This window comes from Aotus nancymaae, unplaced genomic scaffold, assembly GCF_030222135.1.
Source record: "Aotus nancymaae isolate 86718 unplaced genomic scaffold, 86718_ANA_hifiasm-v0.15.2.pri h1tg000029l, whole genome shotgun sequence".
NCBI lineage: Eukaryota > Metazoa > Chordata > Mammalia > Primates > Aotidae > Aotus > Aotus nancymaae.
Window position 1 is genome coordinate 60889769 of NW_026988442.1, and position 24054 is coordinate 60913822.

Below are 24054 nucleotides of genomic sequence, written 5' to 3' on the forward strand. Positions count from 1 at the left end.
ATAGGGAGAATAAATGATTCTACTGGAATATAGCATCCATGAGAGCAGAACTTTATTTTGTTCACCATTGTAGCCTCAATGTCTAGAGTAGTTTCTAACACATAATAGTTGCTTAATTAATAACTTATGAATATAAAAGAATGGATGGATTATTGTATTACATTGAAGAAAAATTCTCAATGACCATGTACTTGCATGACAAATAGCTACCAGTAGGAAATTGGTCCTGCTCCTTACCCAGTTTCCACTAAGATCTATAGAAGATCATATAACTTGCCACCATTTAAAAAATTCTAGATTATAACCTGGTGTATTTGGATTGATTTGGACGTAAAACTGTACATCACTTAGTGTTGTCTCAGGGCTATCTTCCCACATATGACAAAACATAAATTGATGATTTCTTTAAGAGGGCTAAGTCTCTGAGAATTCTTTCTTTTTTTTTCTTTTCTTTCTCTCCCTCCCTCCCTCCCTCCCTCCCTCCCTCCCTCCCTTCCTTCCTTCCTTCCTTCCTTCCTTCCTTCCTTTTGTTTTGATGGAGTTTTGCTCTTGTCATCCAGGCTGGAGGGCAGTGGCACGATCTTGGCTCTTTGTAACCTCCACCTCCCAGGTTCAAGCGATTCTCCTGCCTCAGCTTTCTGAGTAGCTGGGATTACAGGTGTCCACCACCATGCCCAGCTAATTTTTGTAGTTTTAGTAGAGCTAGGGTTTCACTATGTTGACCAGACTGTTCTCAAACTCCTGACCTCAGGTAATCCACCCGCCTCTCCCTTCCGACATGCTGGGATTACAGGTGTGGGTCACTGTGCCCGGCCATGTCTCTGAGAATTCTGCAAGTGATGAATTCCCAGTTCTCTGTCTATGAATGGGAGGATGAGCCCACCTCACGGAAACTGGTGTACACAGCAAAAATGGTCTAGAAAGGTAAATCAACAGCACCCAGACACATGACAGATAATGAATTCTGTCCCATAACTGCATCATCCAGAACAGGTGGATTTCTCGTCCAGAAGAGAGACGCAAAAAAAGAAAAGTGGCTGCTTTTCTATGTGGTGCAACTGGACCCAGCTAATCAACTGACAGCTGAAAGTGGAGAGTCACAAAAAAGGGTGCATAATAATTTACGCATTACATTTAAGTGTACTCTAAAGCACACACAGGCATGTTCACTCTTCAATATTATGAGGAAGGTTCAGGGCATTCTCTAAGTCTTGTGCTGATTGGAATACCTTTTTTTTTGGTTGCATAAAGTATGTACATAATGCATCTTCCATAATTGCCAGTGTCAGTGTCTTTAAATGGAGAACTTTAAGAATCAGAATGAGACTCTGAATTGAGAATTAAAAGACCATTGGAAAGCATTCTGAGGACAGAATCTTTTTTTATTTTTATGACTTTACAGTTGTAAGTTGTAAACTTCCTAATTCCTCAGCAGTTTTAGTGACTTGCCTCTATTGAATCTTTTCAAAACAATAAAAATTTAAAAATATTAGTATTTCATTGGCTTTCCACATATTTTATTCAATTATGATTTGCAATAACAAGTACAATGGTCCTAAGTGGGTTTCAGAACAAACACAACCGATTCTTGAGAAGAATACAACTCCATGGGTGGGAGCAGACACACAGATGCACACTGCAGAGAGACAGCCAATTAGATGTGCGTGAAAAAAGGTTTTGCAGTTTTAGCACCAGCTTTGCCTCGGGTGGCCTGCAAAGCTGTGTGGTATTAGCAAGGATCTGCACTGTGTGACGATGAGAAGCAACATGTAAGGTTTTCATTGAGCAAAGATGCGTAGCTCCTACTTTTAGTGTAATATTAAAATTGTTACAAATGATTGTAAAGTACAGCACTTACTTAAGTTGGCTGTACTCAAGAGGGATTTGTTTCTTTGTGCTGAGAAAAACAGAACAGCTCTCATCCGTAATTCTATACTTTGGGAGGCCGAGGCAGGGGAGATCACTTGAGGCCAGGAGTTCGAGATCAACCTGAGCAACATAGTGAGACCTTCTTCTCTACAAAAAAAAAAAAAAAAAAAAAAAAAAAAATTACCTGGCTTTGGTGTTATGCACCTACAGTCTTAGCTACTTGGGAGGCTAAGGTGGGAGGATCATTTGAGCCCAGGACTTTGATGCTGCAGAGAGCTACAATTGCACCACTGCATTCCAGCTTGAGCAACAGACTGAGACCCTGTCCCTAAAAAAGTACTTGACTTGGGGTCAGAAAACTTGGATCCAAGTCTCCACTCTTCTACTCACTAGCTGGGTGAGATGGGCTTCACTTGAACCATCTCAACGTGCCCATCTGGGTGTCTGAAAGTTGTATCCTGAATAAAGCTTTATACTCACCTTTACACGGGGGGCCCAAAATTGTCACTGTTATGAGAGGAGAATTTGGGGAAAAGCATCAGTTCTGCAGGAAATTTACTGCGTTCAGTCAGGGCTCTAAGTTAGAAACAATAGACTTCGATTCTGGGTGACTAAGCAGAAAAAGAGTTTGTCAAAAGTATATAGAGTAACTTACAGAGTTTTTGGAGGGCTGCAGTGCCAAGTCAGAGGTAATCAACATCCCAAACCCTGAATCAGAGCTGATTTTTAGCTGCCACCAAGAAATAGATGCAAACATTTGTACCACTCTGCACCAGAGAATCATTTAGCCCAACCAATGTTGACAATACTCCCCATCTGCCACCCCGCTCCCAATTCTTGTGTCAAGGACTCAGCCTAGTAGCCACTGCCCTCAGCTGCCACTGCATGATAGAGAGGGAGGGAGGGAGGGAGGGGGAGAGAGAGAGAAAGAGAGAGAGACACTCCCCATTTTTTCCTGAGTCAAGTCCAGTGTGGATGGGTCTTTTTTGCTGAAACCTTAGTTACAAATTTGATCCTAGTTATAAATAATACTAGGAGAGAAAGTACCTAACATTTATTTTTAGCTCTGATAGCAAGTTCTTTAGATAAAAATGTGCCAAACATAGAAACGGCCAACATGAATGTCAAATGTCCCCCTAGCAGAAAGCAGCCGTGCTGAGACAACCACGAAGTGTAGGAAAGCTGAGAGATTTGTGCCTAAGTGAATAGAAAGTGTTCAGAAAAGAGAATCAAGAAAATCTCTTTTCTCTCTTTGGAGCGAGGCAACCCACGGAATCGCCCAAAGCTGGAGGGAATTCAATCATGGTGACAGATGGGAGTTGCAGCTTTACATCTGTTCCCAAGGTAAGGAGAACAATTGAGATGGCCAGGCCTTCATAAGCACCTTTTAAGGGTGATGAATGAGCACTTCTATCTGCCTACTGGAATGGAAATCGGAATAGGATGTATCCCTAATGGGATAATGGAACAGTGCTACTGTGCATTCATTTCCCAATTTTAGTAGGATTTAGGCAGCTGTGATTAACCTGACAAATCAAGGAGAGGATAGTGCGAAGGGATCTAAGCAGCTGAGCCAACCTGGCACTCCTTCCTCCCGCATCCTTGAGGGCCTCATCAGACAAGCCTCTTGGTATAGATTCTCTGTCAGGCTTCCAAGGCTAGGTCTCTGTGGTGCTGAATGCTGAAGTCAGGGCCAAGATTCTCTTGGCTGTAGTTCTCTCGTGTGCCCATGGAGGCTGCCTCTAATCATTTTTTGGAATGGGATGCAGTCAGGAAGATCTCATTCAGAGATAATCAGCCAGCAGTTATCACACCCAAGGTGGCCTTTGGATTATGAGGCATTTATATATTTAGCAAATATTTATTGAACACCCACAGGGCTTGAGATGCAGGGCTAGGTCTCGTGATTAGACAGACCGAAGAGGTACACACAGCCTTGGACCCAGGAAGATTAAAGGAAGAGACTAACGTATTGCCTGGAACATTGACTGCAAGGGACTCCTTTATATGTTACTGTGAGAAGGAAATGTTTCTGTTTTCATCTTGGGCTGCCCTGGACTGTGAAAATCCTCCTCTTCAGGGAGCTGGTTGTGTCTGTGAGTGAGCTGATGAGCGCCAAGCCTGGTTGGCATCACTGGTTGCGAGGGTACCTGAGGCTCGTAAACCTTAGCTCAACCTTTTGGAACCAGCTGCAGCCAAATCCCAAATCTCAGGGTGCGAGTGCCAGATCTACTTGGGAGAGCCTGGTTGGGAGTCTTTTAGTTGCCAGTTTGGGGTTAAAATAATACTCCTTGTGTTTCGACTTTTGCCCCCCGAGTCCTTTGGGCTTGTTTTGCATTGTTTAAGCACATGGAGAAATGAGCTCAGGTGGTCAAAAGAATTCTAATGAAGTTGAGTTTCTACTTCAATTGTTTTGTATCTGAGACTCTCCCCTAAAGAGAGGAACTGTTTTCCCTGGGTTCTGCCAGCTCTTTTATTATAAAAGTGAGAAAGCCCATCCCATGGCTTTCTGCTCTGAAAAACAAAATATTTGAGACTGATCTTAGACACAGGCCATGGGATGTGGAACACAGTCTTCCTTTTACAGTGGAAATTCCTGAGCAAGAATTTGGGTATTTTGATGAAGAAGGTCCAAGCACTGCCTGGTGTGGGGTATGAATATGTAGTGCTATAGGTGACGAAACTCAGTTTCTTGGTGTTTATAAGCACCAGCTAATCCTCCTCTAGTGCTTATCTGTCAAGCACAGTTCTAAATTTGTACAAATATTTGAAATCTATGACAAATTCTTTAAGTTTGATACTGTTATCATCATGTTCATATTCAGGTGGAAAGACTAAGCCGCAGAAGTTAAGCACCTGCCTGAGGTTCCTACAGGTGAGTAGAAAAGCAGGGGCCAACCCCAGAGCTTGAGTCTTTCGCTGCTATGCCACATTGGGTTTGAAGGGTAGTTTTCCTGAGAATAGAGGAGACACAGTGATTGGATGGTGAAGCTCTGCTGCCATAGGCCAGGAGTTCTGTTTCATTATGACCCAACACATCACCTTGTGTTTCTTTATACAGAGATCAGCTTCCCTGATGTAGTTGGAGAAGAAATGGACATGAGGAACAAGATCCAGAGTATCATCCCCCTTCTTACTCTGGTCATTCTCACATTTGTCTCTAAGTTTCTTGAGTTTAGGGGTGATGTCTTATTCAGTGTCATAACTTTTATTAACCAGTGCGATGCCTTAGTGTGCAATGTGTTAAGGGAATGACTGAAACACTCTTCCTGGAGTTCTGGCTGCCTGTGGGTGGGCCTGCAGGCTGCTTCAGGACTAGCTGATGAAAATACATTTATTCACAGATGTGTTCACAACTCTGTAGCACTTTGGGCATCACTGGTACAGTGCATATTTCACACTAATGATTTGGTGGGATTTACAGTTCTTGCAAAAGAAGGAAAGAGTGCTTGCCTGCTTTCTTTAGGATGCAGTCTGGTGATCCTGTGTCTAGGTTGAAGACTCACAGAATTGTCTTGATGTCCTTTATTCTAGTGAGAGCTGAGGTCTGACAGGGTGAAATATCCAACTGTAGCAGAGGAGCATACATTGGTAAATGAAATCTCTCCTCTCTCTTCTCTAGTTGAATGCCAGTTTTAGGGGGAAAGGGGCGGTCACATATCCACCTAAAAATGATCACCCTTCTGAACAACTAGCAGTGGTCATTTTTCATGGTGTCAGCCAATGAGATTTGAATTGAGGGTTTCATGACAAGTTTTTGAGTTTCAGACACAAGTACTCTTCCTCCTTATTTTGTTACTCTTTTCATCTGAAATAATGACCTGAGTCTGGGGTTGCTGCAACCATTTTGTTACAATGAGGCAATAATCAAGTGACCAAATCCACCATTCACCAGAAGGCAGAGCAGAATGTAAGCGTCCTTGACGGCATATTTGAAAAGCTGCCGTAACTCTGGAGGGTTTCAATTCAGATTTCTTGTTATGTGAAAAATAAACATTTAGGTCAGAGTTTCTATAAATCCAGTTTTTGTTAGTTATAGATGAATGCAATCCTTACTGATCTAGATGGCATCTTTAGTCCTTGAAATTAGTAAAGTATCGAAGACTGAAGTCGAAGCCAGCAATAATCATTGTACAATGCGTGGAAATAACCTGCCAAAGTAGCACATTTAAGAGACTTATTGCAAAATGTGTTTATAATGAGAGAATAGCATGTTTCCAAATAATTGCACCAGGAAGGCTTTAATCTAAAGCACAAGTAGTGTACACTAAGTTTTTGAGAATTATGACGTGAAATAAAGATGTCCCATAGTTGATTGATGAAGAATGCTTAATCTGGAGAGTAAAACATTTGTGAATCCACCATTGTTCAGGGGAGGAAGGACTTTGGTTTTAAACACCAATATTAGTTATGCAGGCAAAAATACACATAAATGGATAAAGATACAATTTATCTAGTTCCTTCCAGTTGTGGGCCTGCGATCGGCAGCATAGCCTCACTTGGGAATTTGTAGAAATGCAAATTCTTGGGTCCTATTACAGACCTACTGACTTGGAAATGCTAGGAGTTGTGTTTTAACAAGCCCTCTAGGTGATTTTGATGTGAGGTATTGAGAATCATTGCTTTAGATTCATTTTCATACTTTAGATGAATTTCCCCATGTTAGGCTAACCAAGACTGTTGACCCCAAATTCTAGGGTGGTCCACATCTTTCTGATTTGTGAGTTGGTCTCCTGGTGATCACCTCCAGAGGGAATATCCTGTGATGGTAAATTAAGAAGTTGGCATTCTGCCTTTCAAATCAATGTCGTGTAAGATGTAGTCCCTTCCTCCCAAAGGCCCTAGGTGAACCACTAATATCATGTTCCTAGATTTGAGTTAATCCTTTTTACCAAGGGGAGCCTCAGTCTGAAGCTTTGGACCTCTCTTTATTAATCTTTTCTACAATAAGAGCACTCTAAATCATAATAAAGTTTATTATTTTTTTAATTTAAAAAGACTTTCCAAAGCTAAAAAATCGGATATGCCACCAATAATTCAGAATGTGAACAATCCAGCATCAGCTAATCAGCTATTTTTTTTTCTTTGACACAGTCTCGTTCTCATGCCCAGGCTGGAGTGCAGTGGCACAATCTTGGCTCACTGCAGCCTCGGCCTCCCAGGTTCAAATGATTCTCCTGCCTCAGCCTCCCAAGTAGCTGGGAGTGCAGGTGCATGCCTCTACGCCTGGCTAATCTTTGTATTTTTAGTAGAGATGGGGTTTTACCATGTTGGCTAGGCTGATCTTGAACTCCTTACCTCAAGTGATTTGCCCACCTCAGCCTCCCAAAGGGTTGGGATTACAGGCATAGCCACCGTACTTGGCTAGTTAATTAGCTATTGACTATATGTAGATAAGAGGGACAATATAGCAAATAGATTTTTCTGGCTAGCTAAGATGATTTGCTGGCTTAAACACTTTAAAAAGTTGAGCTGTACAGCTACACTCAACGCACTTTAATAAAAAGATTAATAATATGCGGGGGACTTTGTTTACCTGTTTATACTAAAAGCTATTAAAATTAATGACTTATTTTTTCCTCATAAAATATCTTTAAGATGAAATATATCTACCTTTAAGTCTGATTTGATTTATTCTGGCAGGGAATGTCCTAAATCTTCCCTGCTTCATGACTACATTGTAATTCTTTGTCCCAGAAGATAAAAGCAGGTGCATACAAAAGATGAATTTGAGGGCCGGGCAAGGTGGTTCACGCCTGTAATCCCAGCACTTTGGGAGGCCGAGGCAGGTGGATCACCTGAGGTCAGGAATTTGGGACCAGATTGGCCAAGATGGAGAAACCTGTCTCTACTAACAATATAAAAATTAACTGGGCATGGTGGCGTGCTCCTGTAATCCCAGCTACTCGGGAGGCTGGGACAGGAGAATCGCTTGAACCCAGGAAGCAGAGGTTGCAGTGAGCTGAGATTGCACCAGTGCACTCCAGCCTGGGCCACAGAGCAAGACTCCATTTCAAAAAAACAAAAAACAAAAAACACACACACAAAAAAAGAAGAAGAATTTGAGGATGGTATCGCTTCCATTAGAAAAGACCTAATGCTTGAGTGGGAAACATATTCGGTAGAGGTTGGGGCAGCTTTTGTTTAAGATGTGTGACTTTCATAAGTAAAATTAATTTCTGATTTTATCATATGTTTTTTTCTTCCTGGTGGATGTTTTTACCAGAAAACATACGTGGATATGTCAGTGTGGTGAGATGTGTGGAAATAATGAACTCAGCTAAAAATAGAGTATAGTGAACACTAATTAAATATACAATGAACCCTTATTGTAACATGATCTGCTATAATAACATATTTGAAAGAGCGCAAGTCCACCTGGATCTCTTTAACAGTGGTACAGTTACAGATACATTAGTAAATTCTTTTTTAAAAAGTCCCAACACAGAAATAAGGAATAAAACAGTGATAACCAGGAGCAGGAGAGGGAGAGGTACACAGGTCAGAGGACGCAAAGGATGGACAAATCTAGAGATTGTATATACAACATGAGGTCTATACTGAATAATATTGTACTGTACTTGGGATTTTCACCAAAAGAATAGATTTTATGTACTCTTGCCACAAAGCAAAAATTGATAACTATGTGCGATGACAGACATGTTAATTTGCTTGACTATAGTAACTTTTCACTGCCCGTATGTACAGTCATGCGCTGCATAATGATGTTTCAGTCAGCGATGGACTACATACACAAAGTTGGTCTCATAAGATTATAATGGAGCTGAAATATTCCTATCACCTAGTGAAGTCTTGGCCATGGTAATTGTTGGAAATAGATGTTGGAAATAGATGCTTGGTGCCGCAAAGAAAAATTAGCACTGAGACAAAGGATTTTTTAGCAATATAATTTTCTACTTTCTGACCTGCAGGAAGGGTACTCTTGCTAGCCATTTTGCCACACGAGTACGAAGAACAAAGGGAAACACACAAATTTATTTCTTATACATCTGGGGTCATTCTAACTGCTGTGTCTGATTTCCATTGGCTAGAGCCAGAGCTTACAATTTAAACTAAAAGCCGATTGGCTAACAACTTAAAACTTTTCTAAACAGGTAAAAGCAATGGAGAGCCAGGACACACCTGTGAGCATGTCCAGCACAGATAATTTGGTTAAAGTACAAGGACGTAGAATGTACTGTGTACCTGTAAGCATGACATGTTTAACAGCTACATAGGATAGGGCTTAACAAAGTTATTAGCACACTTATTTTTTAACAACAACAAAAAAACTTAAAAAAAACCTTTTCTACTTCCCACAGTAATGTTGTAGCGCAACAATTACTCACGTGCTTGTGCTGTGAACAAGCTGGTGTAAATAAACCTACTGGCTGCCAGTTGCATAAACGTAGAGCACATATAATCATGTACTAATACTTGATAATGACAATAAATGACTATGTCACTGATATAGGTGTTAACTACACTATACTTTTTATGGTAATTTTAGAGTGTCCTTCATCTAGTTATATAAAAAAAAATTAACTGTAAACAGCCTCAGTCAGGACCTTCAGGAGGTATCCAGAAGAAGGCATTGTTATCATAGGAGATGATGCCCCCATTCCTGTTATTGCCCCTGAAGATTTTCCAGTGGGACAAGATGTGGAGGTGAAAGACAGTGATAGTGATGATCCTAGCCCTGAGTAGGCCCAGGCTGATGTGCGTGCTTATGTCTTCATTTTTAATAAGAAAGTTTAAAGATTAAAAAAGGAATAGAAAAAATTAAAAATAGAAAAAAGCTCATAGAATGAAGATATAAAAAAAGAAAATATTTTTGTATAGTTGTATGAAGTGTGTTTTAAGCTAAATATTATTACAAAAGAGTAAATTAAAAAAACTTTAAAAGTTTATAAAGTAAAAAAGTTACAGTAAGTTAATATTAATTTATTATTGAAGAAACAGTTCAAAAAATAAATTTAGTGTATCTAAGTATACAGTGTGCATAAAGTCTATAGTAGTGGACAGTAATGTCCTAGGCCTTCCCATCACTCACCACTCACTCACTGACTCACCTATAGCAACTTCCAGTCTGCAAGCTCCATTCATGGTAAGTACCATAGACAAGTGTACCATTTTTTATGTATACCACTTTTTACTGTATCTTTTCTATGTTTGGATATGTTTAGATACCACATACTTACCGCTGTTTTACAAGTGCCTGTAGTATTCAGTGCAGTAACATGCTGTATAGGTTTGTAGCTTAGGAGTAATAGGTTGTGCCATATAGCTGGGTGTGTAATAGGTTTGGTTACCATCTAGGTTTGGGTAAGTGCACTCTGTGATGTTCACACAATGATGAAATTTCCTATCAACATGTTTGTTAGAACATATCCCTGTTGTTAAGCAACGCATAACTGTATGTATATCAAAACATCATATTATACACCCTAAATATATACAATAAAATAAAACTTTCATTTTACCCTGTTTCTTGGGGTCTGGAATGCTTATTATTTTATTGAGGATTCAAAGTGTTTATCAGACTGTAGTAGTCTATGTCCTAAATGCCAGACTGGTGTTCAGTAGGCAGGTGCCAGTAGGGACATGGTTGCCCCTTCAATTCCCATTATTAATATTTTAACTGTCAACCCCGAATAAACACAACTTTGAATAGAGTAGCTGGGAAAGCTTGGCTAAGAAAAGTAAGGGTAATTGCTCCAGCGTTTCCTGGGATCTGGAAATATTTTAACTGTTGGACATACTCAGATAGGACACAACATTTAGATTCTATGCTGGAACTCCTGATTGTACAAAAATGATATTTGGGGTAGGGAGGCGAGAAAAGCAGGAAGCGAGTAAAGGGAGACTAAAGATTCAATTTAGGAAATACTAGGGCAGAGTGAAGAGAAGTAGCGATGTTCATGGTACCAAGATAACTCCAATGGGCCATCTGATGGGTTCAGATTTTACCCACCATCTGGGCCAGATGTGCCACCTGTATATATTCCCATTTTCAATTGTCTTTCTTTATTGCTATGCCTCCGATTTTATAGAGACCTTCTGTTGTTGGTGATATAAGGTTTTAAATCTAGTAATGAAAGCACCCACCTGTAAAAGTGTTTGTGCCACAGAATTCAGTTCCAGACAGGTTGACTTTGGAGCTCAAGGGTAAAGGTACTTCTAGTCTAACTTCTTTTGACCTTAAGAAAATAAACACGCCAAGAAGACAAGCCTGGGGCAGTGCTTTACTCAACCTCTACAGACTTCTGCATAAAATGAGGACGCCTTAACTGGTTTGCCGGCCACGGAGGCTTTTTTCCTACAGGTCTGATATAGCTTGGATTTTGTCCAACCTCATGTAGAAATGTAATCCCTAATGTTGGAGGTGCGGCCTTTTGGGAGGTGATTGGATCATGGGGGCTGATTTCTGATGAATGGTTTAGTACCTCTTTGTGAGAGTGAGTGGGTTCGCGCGAGATCTGGTTGTTTAAAAGTGTGGGGCACTTCCTGCCTCGCTCTCTTGCTCCTGACTCCGCCAAGTGAAACGTCTGTTCTCCCTTTACCTTCTGCCGTGATTGGAAGCTTCCAAATGATCCGGTTTCAGGTATTTCTTTATAGCAATGCAAGAATGGCCTAATGCAAAGACTTGTAAACGATTCCCTCTATAGATGACCTTGTAGATGCCATTTCTAAAGCTCTTACTCCTTCCTACTCTTATTTTGAACCATGTTGATCTCCAGGCTCTTTCTCAGAAAGAACTATTCCACTCTTGACTGCCTGCTGCCCTTGTGTCCTTTCAGTGGGCAGCTATGGTGTGATTCCTTAAATTCTGCTCTCTTCGCATTGTCTGGTGTTGTCCATTCTTCACATCTGAATTCTATGTGTCACAGCTTCTGCTTGTCAGGAATTTCTCTTTGGTTGTTTCTTTACATCAGTGCCTCCTGATCCTGCTGATACAGCCAACTGTCTGGAGAGTCTTTTATAAATACCAAGGCCTAGTCTCTCACTTCTAACAGTTCTTATTTAACTGGAGGGGTGGGCCCAGGCAGCTATAGTTTGTAAAAGCTCCCAGGTGATTCAAACATGCATCCAGACTGGAGAATCACTGCCTTCTGGTTAGCAGGGCTTTTAGGAGATAATCACTCAAGTCATGTCAGCTGAGGCCCCCCAGGTCTCCTGAGCTGGATAGGAACATTCTCAAGGTGTTTCCCCCATTCTAGCAGTATCAGCATCACCTGGGAACTTGCTAAAACTACAGATGCCCCAGCCTACTCCAGACCTACTGAAGGTAGAATTCTGGGGCTGGGGCCCAGGGATCTGTTTTAACAAACCCTCCAGGTGATTCTGATACAGGTTGCAGCTTAACTGCTCAAACCCACCATTTCCGTGGCTTGATGATGTTCAAGGCATCCCCTAGATTTCCACACATTATCTGGGTCTGTTGTTCTCACTAAGTCCTCTGCTCCAGGTCCTTGTGGCCAACTCACCGGCATCACTGACTTTGGTGGAAATCTCTACACCCCTCCAAAGAATCCACTCACCCAGAAAGCCTTTATGGACAATAGACTTTACGAAGATATGCGGAGAAGTGGTAAGCCGGGGTTTATATCACACACCTGGAGGAAACAAGGTAACAATGGTCTATGAGAAACCCCTGTTCTCTTTTCAACTGTGCTATCCTTGGGTCTTATTCTTCTGAACCTTGCAACATACACCACTGGGCTTCTCCCGTTATTGTGAGCTCTTTTGGACCTTTAGAAAATCATTCTTCTATTGTGTTGATCTCTCATCAGTGTCTACTTGCCAACTTGCATTCAAGTTGTTTTGAACAATTTTTGTTGAACAAAAGCTTGCCCTTTAATTGCATCTACCCTGTCAGACAGCAGTTATAGACCACACGTTTTTCTTTCTTTTTGGCTGCATAACCCAGAGCCAAGTGGGCTAAGGGAGATTCAGTTCTCATAGCGACAGAGGGCATCAAATCTCATCATGGTGGTGTTTCTCACTGTTTCGACCTGCCACTTGATCCCATATGTTAACTGAATCAAGACCGTGCTGAATAAAGAACTGAAAAACAGTAGAAAGCCCCCAGTTTGACTGTTTTTCTTTCTTAATTTTTCTTTTCTTATAGAACTGAAGTTTCCGAAGTGGGGGAGGGGGTCAGGCAGGCATAGCCTTTGTTGGTCAGCCTCCAAAATGATGAGCTTGGTCTACTTCATTTCTAAGTGGGTGATAAGAGAAATACTGTACTTCAAAATTCACAAAGACGGAAAAATTCTTTAGAGGAGTAGATCCTTTAAATGCCAAAGGATAACTTGAAATTTGTATTAGACTTCTCTAGAAATGAGAACCGCTAATGAATAAATCAGCTTGGTAGTGATTTTAAATGTGTCCAAGATGAGGAAGTTTTTACTTTACTTGACAAGGAAATAAAGACAGTGAATAGATTATTCAATGGATTGCTGATGTGGCTCCACATCCATTCTGGCAGGTGCACCATGCTCAAATATACATGATAATAGTTTAAATGTAAATAAGGTTAATGAATTTTAATATCCCTCTGAATCTTGTATTCATACTTCCATTTGCATAGTGACTTATTTCTCAAGTCCCTTTGTAAATATTGTAATGAAATAAACATTAGAGGCGAGCACAAAGGAGCACATACAATTAATTCAGCAGACGGCCCTCCATGAAGGCAAATTGGAATCATATCACAGGATCGCAGACGTCAGGGATGGCCAAGTCACATAAGTAAACCAGCTGATCCTTCTTTTCTAGTGGGGAATGGTTCTGTTGAGGAGATTTTCAAAAAAGTAGCTTGCTTTCACTTTATGTGCCTCAAGTGACAAGGTTTCTGAACTTGCCTTCAACAGCATATTTGCTGTGCTCCCTCTGAAGCAACTGTGGTCCCAGGGATGTGGTGTAAGGGATGAGGCACCTACCCAAGCCACCTGGGTGGCCCCATGCTGGGTGTACTCAGGCAGGCCCAGAGTTAATCGGGGAAGCACTTCAGCACAGAGAAAGATTCAGTGTCTCTTAGCACAACGTTTAATTTTTCTATTGCCAATTTTGAAAAAAGAAAACAAAGGTCACCTTCCCTCCCTCCACTATTGTTGTGGCAAATATAAGTCACATTGGTCTTAAATACTTGTTGATTAAAAGTGATGTTTAAGGTGGTTAATGATGATTACATCTTTCAGGCTTGTCTTTACCTCCAAACTGTTATATACAGGAACCATCCTTAAAGCTATTCAACTTTCTGCTCTTCGCTGAATGCACTATGTTCATACCTCCAAGCCTGTGCCTGTGCTATTGCAGGATAGCAACATGAGTGTTGGGGTTCACAGTGTGGAGCCCAGATGCTGGAGTCAGGACACCCATGTTCAAATCTTATGTGAAACAGAAACATTAAACCATGGTAGCTACCCATGGGTTTGGTGACTGAGTTCAATGACTTACTACATGTGAAATGTTTGGGAGAATGCCTGGCATAGCCAAGTGCTTATAAGCTCTAGCTCTCACTAGCTTCTCTGCTTGAAATGCAATTTTTCCTCCTCTATAAAACTCTTTTGCACTCTGGGTTGAACATTGTTAAGCTTCTTCCCCAGCTTTCTAACTCAAGGGAGGATTAATTTCTTGTTCCTCTTACGTTTTTCTGGCACATTTTACATATTTCTGTCATTGCATAGTATTTGTCAAGGTTAAATATTAAGTTTAGTCCCCACCTATTTTTCCAATTCCCAAGCTGTAAATTCCTTGAGGACTGGACCGTATTTAATTCATCAATGTATCATCCTTCAGTATCCAAAACAAGCCTTGGATAGAGCAGATGCTTGATATTTGTTTGTTGGATCAAACATAAGCACTGTGTAAGCGTTCCATTTTTGGGTAAGTCTGGCTGAACACTTGCTGCATACCCAGTATTGCTCTGTGTGTATGGATTAAAAAAATGTTTATTGCTCTCTGTTGACTGCGGTACTTGAATCATCTGTGAATGTAATTGTGCCTTAATAAAATGGGCAAGATCAGGGGAATAGAGCAGGAAGGGATTCAGATTCTGCTTTTCATTTAGCACCTGAGGTCTACACTTGGGAGCTCTTTGGATGTCCATCCATTTTTGAATAGCCTTCGCGTATCTGGGGCAATTCCCCTGTGAGTCTCAGTGTCCCTTGTGCTTAGGACATAAGCATGGCATGCTGGGCTTCCAATAAGGCATGCTTATGTGAGGCTTTGGTTTGAAAGGGCATGAAGAAATAGGGTTATGCCTACTTCTCTGGTTTGTGTGTATAGGGGCCAAGGGAAAACTTCCCCTTTGCCCTCTAAACAGTCTCTGAAAATCACCAAAAAAAAAAAAAAAAAAAAGGACAGATTAATAGGAGAAAATGCATACAAATTTATTAACATGCCCAGGGAAAATAGCAGAGTGATTACCTAACCAACCACACAATGGGATGCAAAAGGGATACACCCTTTTTTTTTAAAGGAAAGGGAGATGGGGACGTATGGATGATTTTAGGGGGATAGTAGATGATTTTTGGGGGTAATTCAATGGGCTTGAAACACGTACAATGGCCTGGGTCAAAGTCTCTTGGGCCCATAGAACAGAAGGTGATTTGTAACAAAAATGCGTCCAGGTGTGTGGACAGGCTTCAGGCTTTCTTCCTGTAATATAAGTTCAGTTAATGAACACTCTGGGATGGGACCAGAGATAATTGTTTCTTCCTTGGTGGGTGCAGACTTCAGGCAGATAAGGGAACTTCAGAGAACAACTTTATCCTGTGCTTTGAGGGAGATGGAGGACTGAGAGACAGGAGTGAGGCAGAGAGAGGTCAGAGAGATCTTGATGCTGCTTCTTCAGCATGTCAGAGTGCCATATTTTGGGGTATTGATTTCTGAGCCCCAACACTTTGCTATGGAGGCAGCTGACTTTCAGGTGCAGCAGAGGTAGAAAGAAGAGTAGCATTTGTACTGGAGGTGGCAGCAGGTACAGTGAGGTCAAGCCCTGGAATTTAATTCATGAAGATACTGGAGGTGGTAGCAGGTACAGTGAAGTCCAGTCATGAATTTAATTCATGAAGATAGCAGCACTACTAGCATCAGTATCCTCATTAGTCTAGTTCTGTGGCACCATTTGGGGCATTTTCCTGGAAAGAGAACTTCTAGTCTCCCTAGGATTCTGTAAGTTACCTGATATCCCCTAAAAAATCTCCTTACTGCTTAAATTAGCCAGAGGAGAGTCTGTTGTTTTCCACCAAAAACCCTGATGACTAGAGCTGCTGTTGAACCAACTTCTCTCGTCCAGAATTTTTGAGGGTAGTGATGATAATAAAATTGTGGTTTGTTTGGAGATATGGACTTAAAATCAGTGCGAGAACTCTTAGGGTCCTCCAATGTGTGGCGATGGTTAACTACTGAAGGATGTTAAAAATCATTTAGCTGAGTTATTTTCAGTGGCATATTTGAGGAAACTTAGTTTTCTTCTTTCTAAAAGGCTGAACTATATAGTCTGAAAGGTGCCTCGAAGTTCAATCAAATAACACATTCTTTTCTCCCGTCAGCGGAGGTTACAGAGGAGTGTGAGTTAGTACCTTCATTTGATAACTGTCTAGACCCTGAAAGCAAATTGGCTACAATCAGCAGAGGGAGCTAGAAGAATCAGGAAACTAGAACGCTGAAATGAAATGAAGCAAGAGTTTCCAGGGGGAAAATTATCAAGCATAACAGAAGGTCAGGAAGAGTTCAGTTAGGATTTTCTGAAGGAAAAAAAAAAAGACTGGAAGAAAGTAAAGTGATCAGAAAATTGTTATAAGGGTAATAATAACATTAAAAATAGAGAAGAATTAAAAGATATGATTAACAGCTGTCACTACTTCAATTGACAAAGCTGGTTAATTGCCCATGTAATCCTAGTGTATAATTTCCCACCTAGTATACTTCACTCATGAGAATCATAAATGAATTACATATGTTGCTTTTGTTAGGCTGCTGGGGACGTGAATCTAAGGGATGGTTTTGACTTAGAAAAAATGACAATGGTAATAACTAGCCTTGTGCACACATATAAAAGAGTCTTTCCTGTTTACAGGTTGAAGGGCTTTTCGAGCTAAGACTGAAGATGGGGTTTATGATCTGTCTTCATTATGTATGTACAAAGCTGAGGCCCAGAGAGCTGAACTGACTTGCTCCACGACAGGCTTCCTGGGATGCTACATATTGTGACATAAACACCAGGAATTTGTTATTAGACTGCTTGCTTTTTAAGAATTGAGCAATCACCATACAAATGTTCCCGGGTCTAAAAAATCCTCCTCCTTGAGCACATGTTCAGATTCTCTTCACCGCTTTATTTACTCAATTGTCAACCACTCAGAGACTAAGACAGTGGTACCATGCATTTTCTAATCAACGCCGGACAGAGGTAAAGCCTAAACAAATTGCTGGGATGCATTTCTTTATCTCCTCCTTTTCCTTTTGTCCTTCATTCCTTGATACTTGACAGATGTTAAATGCAAAGAACAGCAGGGTGAATGCAAAAGACTTTTGCACTCTTAAAGCTTGGGTACACCTGGATACTTCCTCAAAGTATTCTAGTCCTGCATACACCGGGTGAAGGAAAGCTTGTCTTCCCTTGCATTTCAAGTGCACGTTTTTTTGTCAGTCTATACTGGAAGACTTCTTCCCTTTACATGTCTTTAGATTTTTAACTATTTAAAACGTTCTAGATTTAAAATGAATTTGTCAGATTCAGGCATTTGGTTGAGTCTTTGAGAGTGAGAAAAGGCTGTCTAATGCTACCTTTTAGCAGTTCCTGTATTGTTGGAATCTATGGAACTAAAATTTCATTTCATTATTTTCTAGGCTCTAGCAACTACCGTGCTGTAATCCTATCATTGTCATTTGCCACCCGTTTCTTTCTGTGGTTTACCTGAATTACTCTAGTGATCCTTTGAAAATCTTAAAGGAATAGGAAGGGTTATTAATAAATGAAAGCCACTTTCCTTGGTAATTGCTTATGCTTTTTTCTGGTTTTGACTTTGATTTCAACTGTGGAAACTGAAGCTTATTTATTGGTATAATAAATGATCCTTGTTGTCACATTTCTGTGCTTTTCTGTTTGGGTTTATGACCTTTAAAAAAAATTGAAATACTTTTCTTTGGGTGCCATAGCAGCAGAAGGTTCTTAAAAGAACTTAAGATATAATTATTTATGAAAGTACTTATGGAGACAAGTCTGCCATAAATGTGGATAGAATCAAAGGGATGCTCGTTCTAATATGTTAGAATGATACTAATATTAAGTGAAACACCTACCTTCGATGATCCCTCAAAGACACAATCAGCACAAGGAAGAGGAGATTTGATTGAGAATCTCTAAGCCCTGTTTAGTTGATCTTCTGTACTTGTACTAGCCATTTTTTAAAGTGAACCATTTGATAATTCCACAATGTTCTCCTTTTCTGAATGGTGGATCTATTTTAAGCCACCAGTGCCCCTTTGCTGCCTTTTAAAGCCTATTTAAGAATATTTATATACTGTACTGTGAGCTTTGTATCAGCATCAGATAGTCAATAACAATTGATCTTTATCCTTCAAGGCTTTGCCATTTGCAGTTTGTAGTGATTTCTCTTGGAACTCAGTGTCTATGATATATATGTTATCGCAATTTTGAAAAGGTGTGAATTGTGAATTGAGGTTGGATACAAGGTAGTGGGTGGCAGCTGAACATTTGCTTCCTGGTGAGCCTAGACAGCTGTCCATTACCTTTACATCAATATGGTTTTAAAGTTTTGTTGTGCTCTGCTAATTTTTATATCACATTAGGGGTGTGTGTGTGTGTGTGTGTGTGTGTTTGTGTGTATGTGAAAATAGCCATTGAGTGAGAGGGTAAAACGTTAGTGATGTGAAGATCCGTCCAAGAAAGTTGGCTTATGAGGAAAACATAATTTGGAAGACAGCCAGGAGGTATCAAAAAGATTCTCAATTAAAAGTTGGGAGTCTATGCATATCTGGGAATATGTAAGTGTCAAAGGGCTAGTTTATATACATTTTGAAGAAATTCAGAAATTATACAAAATAAGAGTAAAAAGGTGTTACATCCCTTGCAAAGTCCTCTGTGACTTACATGAAATACCTCTTAGCTTTATTTATGTTACATTATTTACTTGTCTTGATGGGCTTGTTTATTTGTTTATAGTGGCTATAATAGATATTATAAAACTCAAGGTATTGTGAATCATTTTCTTTGAAGCATAAACTTCATAACACATCAGACTTTATAAAGAAATTTCAGTTTGGATATGCAAATAGAAGTTGCTGTCACTTTATTCAGAAGGGTGAATTGGCTTCAAATATTTTCATAATTTTACACTCCATTTTTTATTTTATTTTATTTAAGTTCTAGGATACATGTGCAGAACGTTACACTCCATTTTTGAGAAATCTTTAGATTCATGCATACTAGCCAGTTTACAGTATACATGATATGCTTCACAGATTTGTTGGTTAAGCAGTTTAAGCCCTCTGGAGGTGGAGAACCCTCTGAAAGCAGCTGCTCATCGGGTCAGGCAGCAAAAGAATTAGAAATGTCATGAGCCTTCCCTGGTCCTCTCTGGCCTAAAGAATGACTTCCAAGGCATCATGCTGGCCTGCCTTGATTCCAGGACAAGTGCGAATCAAAAACCTAAGAGGGAAGAGGGATTAAACGTTAACACTACAAAGTGCTGACTCAGTTGGCCTAGCAAAAAATCTATTATACCACAAATAATTTCTCAACAACATAGATGTAGAAAATCCCTACTGTGAAATTCTATCCTTAGAACATGGACTTCACAGGATAACAGCTTGACAGGAGTCGGGGTTGTGGTCAGCTTAGTACCTTGGTGGCTTGATCTTAAATTAACTAGATATATAGGTCAGCTAAAAGCTTACTGGCTCACAAACACTTGTGGGGTATTTGCTATTGGGATAAAACAATAAATGAAAGGCAGAGGGAATTTATTTTTTTATAGATCTCTTTTAAAGGAAAAGAAGCTTAAGCAAGCACCCTAGAAAATCCATGGTTTTTTTATTTGTTTGATCTGTGGTGTTAATTTAGACTTAAAGTTCTGTTTGGCTTTTTGTCCATGAAAAAGTTGAAAGTAATTTCATAATTTGTTGCTAAATCAAGCAGTTAGATAATAGACTCTGCCTCATTATTGAGTTGAAAACCTTTGAAGTGTTATTTTTTTGTATGTGTCTTCTTAATTAGATCATAAGCTCGTTGGTATCATAGACCACATCTGACTATTTGAATCCTCACATTATTTACACTTTAACAATTATATATTTTTCCTTAGAGTTGTTGCTAGGATATAAGGTTATAGTCACACTATCATTATGATGAAGTAAAAGGGCCAACACAAATGCATAAGGAGGAAATAATTTCAGAAAATATAAAAATATTAAACTGAGAATGTCAAGATGATAGAATTAGGGTGAATGTTTTCTTCTGTATTTTTCAATTTTATTATAATTTCTGAAACTATCCAGTAGTAGAAAAACTAATCTATTAAAATGAAAATACATTTCTTCTCCTGGCTATCATGGAAAGCCTATATCAGGCTGGGCATGGTGGCTCACGCCTGTAATCCCAGCACTTTGGGAGGCCGAGTTGGATGGATCACCTGAGGTGAGGAGTTTGAGACCAGCCTGGCCAATGTGGTGAAACCCTATCTCTACTAAAAACACAAAAATTAACTGGGTGAGGTGGCACATGTCTGTTATCCCAGCTACTCGGGAGGATGAGGCGGGAGAATTGCTTGAACTCAGAAGGTGGAGGTTGCAGTGAGCTGAGATTGTGCCACTGCACTCCAGCCTGGGTGACAGAGTGAGACTCCATCTCAAACAAAACAAAAGAAAACAGAAAAGAAAGCCTGTATTAGATCTTCTTATCACCAAGAACAGAAATAAATATATGACAACTATTTGAAGTCATCAGAAAACAAGGCAGCCGGGATTTGAAGAGTCAAGACAGAGAGAGGGGAAACCCACTGAGGTGATTCTGAAATTCTCTGCTACTTTCCCCTGTACATTTGCTGCTGATTTGTAAGCAGGAATGACAGGCTGGGAAAGAAGTGGTGGCTGAGTGTTTTCAGTTTTCTCATAAAGCTAGGGAGACAAAACCCAACAAATAAACAACCACCTCCAAAAACACCTCAAAGAAAACTGGAGCTCAGAACCCACCAAGGAGGAAGAGCCATAGTGAACACCTGAGTTGAGACTTTTGAAAAACTGAACCCTAGGAAAAAGAGTAAACCAGAAATAGACCAGCCCTCTCAAAGGCTGAAACCCAGTCTCAAAGCATCTCAGCTCCTAATTGGATCTGTCTTTGGTCTAACTGTCTTTGTGAAGAAAATTACTCTCTGGAGTAGGCTAGCATATCCTCTCTAATTTTTCATATACAAATATGGTAATTAGGAGCTAACTGGGATACTGCAAGACAGAACCATGTGATTCAAAACCAAAGGAAAAACAGAAACAGATCCATCTGTGATCCAGATGTCAGGGCTATTAGACACAAACTCTAAAACAACAGCGATTAATAAATATAAGAACAGAGATAAGAAACAATTTCTATAAAAAAAAGTCACACAAAAAAGTTAGACTAGAAGTTTCTAAGTTCCCTTCTGGTTCTCAAAAAGCATGTATTGTTATGGGTGTTTTGTTTGTATTTGCCTTTTTGTTTGTTTTCCTCAAAGAGGCGTGACATGGTGGCCTCATGCCTTCATGATTCTCTACTGCCTCTTTTCTGATGAGCTCACTCATATCTGGAGGCCTACCTCACTTAGGAAAATTTTAGCTGTGTTGAAGAAGCTATCCAAAACTCACTTCCTTTTTCCTCCAACCCCAGAAAAAGGAAGTGAGTTTTGGATAGCTTCTTCAACACAGCTGGAATTACCTTTTGCCCAGGTAATTTCCTATTCTGTGGGCTGAAGTTTGGCAAGGCTATGTAAAACAAATTCTATTTTATAGCTTACCGACTTACTTTTTCATACTTGGGAATTCACTCTGCTCTTCAACAGATCAGACTCAGCTGGTAATTTTATTTCCAGCTCCGTTTCAGTGGCTGAATAATCTTGGACAGACATAACCAACCTATCAAGGCATGATTTCCCACTGTGCCCAGATGTAGATTTAGAATCTTTCTTCAGCATCACATTTAAGGCAGGTATTACCAAATGATTGGGGTGGCCATGTAAGTCAAAATTTCTTTTTCATTCTTGAAACAGATATCTCAGAAAGTTCTTTTTGCTCCAGACTTCCACAGTTGTATCCCATAGTTGTGTTTAGTTGCTATTCAGTACATCTGTGGGTGGGTTAGGAGCCTGAAGGATGTGTGGGGCAGCAGGAAGCAGAGGTCTGAGTACCGCTCTTGATGCATTTATTTAACCTAACATTGTGTCTGTACCATTACATTTTCTGCCCTGAATGGTACATCTGATAAAATGGATCTTGCTACAATGTGTTTCACTTGTCAAGTTAGTTGAAAGCTGTGATTTGGACTTTTAAAATTGAATTCCTTTTGTGGTATTGGACACAGCCAAATTCAATTTCTCTCTCTCTCAAAGTGATGCCTTGTCAATGGCACCAGCCACAGATTCGTCTCTGCTGTCTGTAGCCAGGCGCTGGTGCTCCCAACTGGTTTACGATGTATTCCTGGAGCAGTTCATCTGAGTGCTGCATTGAAAGTATGGCTACTTGGGCATCTGTTGTCAGGAATGGTTTCAAAAGACTAGAGAACAGGAGTTAAAGGTTTTGATCCAACAGATAGACAAAAACCTTTTTTCTTTTCCTCCTTGACTTCTTAAAAATTATGTTAAAGTACACATAACATAAAAAATGTACCAAATTAGCCATTTTAAGTGAACAGATCAATAGTGTTAAGTAATTCACATGATTGTGCAGTAAGTTTCCAAAACTCCATTCATCTTGCAAAACAAAAACTCTATAACCAATAAATAACAACTCCCTATTCTCCCCTTTCTCCATCCCTAACAACCATGACTCTACTTTCTGTCTCTATGAATTTGAGTACTCTAAGCTTCTTGTCTAAATGGAATCATGCTGTATTTGTCTTTCTATGACTGACTTACTTCACTTAGCATAATGTCCTCAGGATTCATCCATGTTTCACGTGTCAGAATTTTCTTCCTTTTAATATAATAAGTATTGTTATTATTTTATTTCAATAGTTTTTGGGTCCAGGTGGTTTTTGGGTATATGAATACGTTTTTTAGTGGTGATTTCTGAGATTCCGGTGCACCTAACACCCGAGCAGTGTACACTGTACCCAATATGCACTCTTTTATCACTTACTCCCCTCCAACACCCCCCTGTCAGTCCCCAAAGCCCATTATATCATTCTTATGCCTTTGTGTCTTCATAGCTTAGCTCCCACTTATAAGTGAGAACATACAATGCTTGGTGTTCAATTCCTGGATTATTTCATTTAGAATAATGGCCTCTTGCTCCATCCACGTTGCTGCCAAAAACATTATTTCATTCCTTTTTATGGCTGACTAGTATTCAATGGTATTGTACATATACCACAGTTTCTTTATCCACTCATTGGTTGATGCGTTCTTAGGTTGGTTCCATATCTTTGCATTGTGAATTGTGCTGCTATAAACATGTATGACTGTGTCTTTTTTATATAACAACTTATTTTCCTTCAGGTAGACACCCGGTAGTGGGATTGCTGGATTGAATGGTAGTTCTACTTTTAGTTCTTTAAGGAATCTCCATACTGTTTTCCATAGGGGTTGTACTAATTTACATTCCCACTACAGTGTAAAAGTGTTTCCTTTTCACTGCATCCACGCCAACATCTATTATTGTTTTGATTATGGTATCTCTTGCTTATGGTCATTTTTGATTATGGTCATAAGATGGTATTACATTGTGGTTTTAATTTGCATTTCCCTGATGATTAGTGATACTGAGCATTTTTTTCATATTTTTGTTGGATGTTTGTATATCTTCTTTTAATAAATATCTAGAATTTCCTTCCTTTTTAAGGCTGAAAAGCATTTTATTGTACGTATATACCACATTTTGTTTTCTATTCATCTGTTATTGGACACTTGGGTGGCTTTCACCTTTTGGCTATTGTGTATAATGCTGCCCTGAACATAGATATATAAA

The 24054-nt window shown here is 39.8% G+C and overlaps 1 long non-coding RNA gene across 3 annotated transcripts in view; it reads left to right on the top strand.

The window, feature by feature from the left end:
- The first annotated feature begins 3041 nt into the window (after positions 1-3041).
- Positions 3042-24054, top strand: part of LOC105720507 (uncharacterized) — a 108922-nt gene continuing 87909 nt past the window's right edge. For all 3 annotated transcript variants that reach the window (XR_001108170.2, XR_001108171.2, XR_010344492.1), the window contains exons 1-2: positions 3042-3213; positions 4695-4744. This is a non-coding gene — a long non-coding RNA (uncharacterized LOC105720507). The remainder of the gene's footprint in view (positions 3214-4694; positions 4745-24054) is intronic.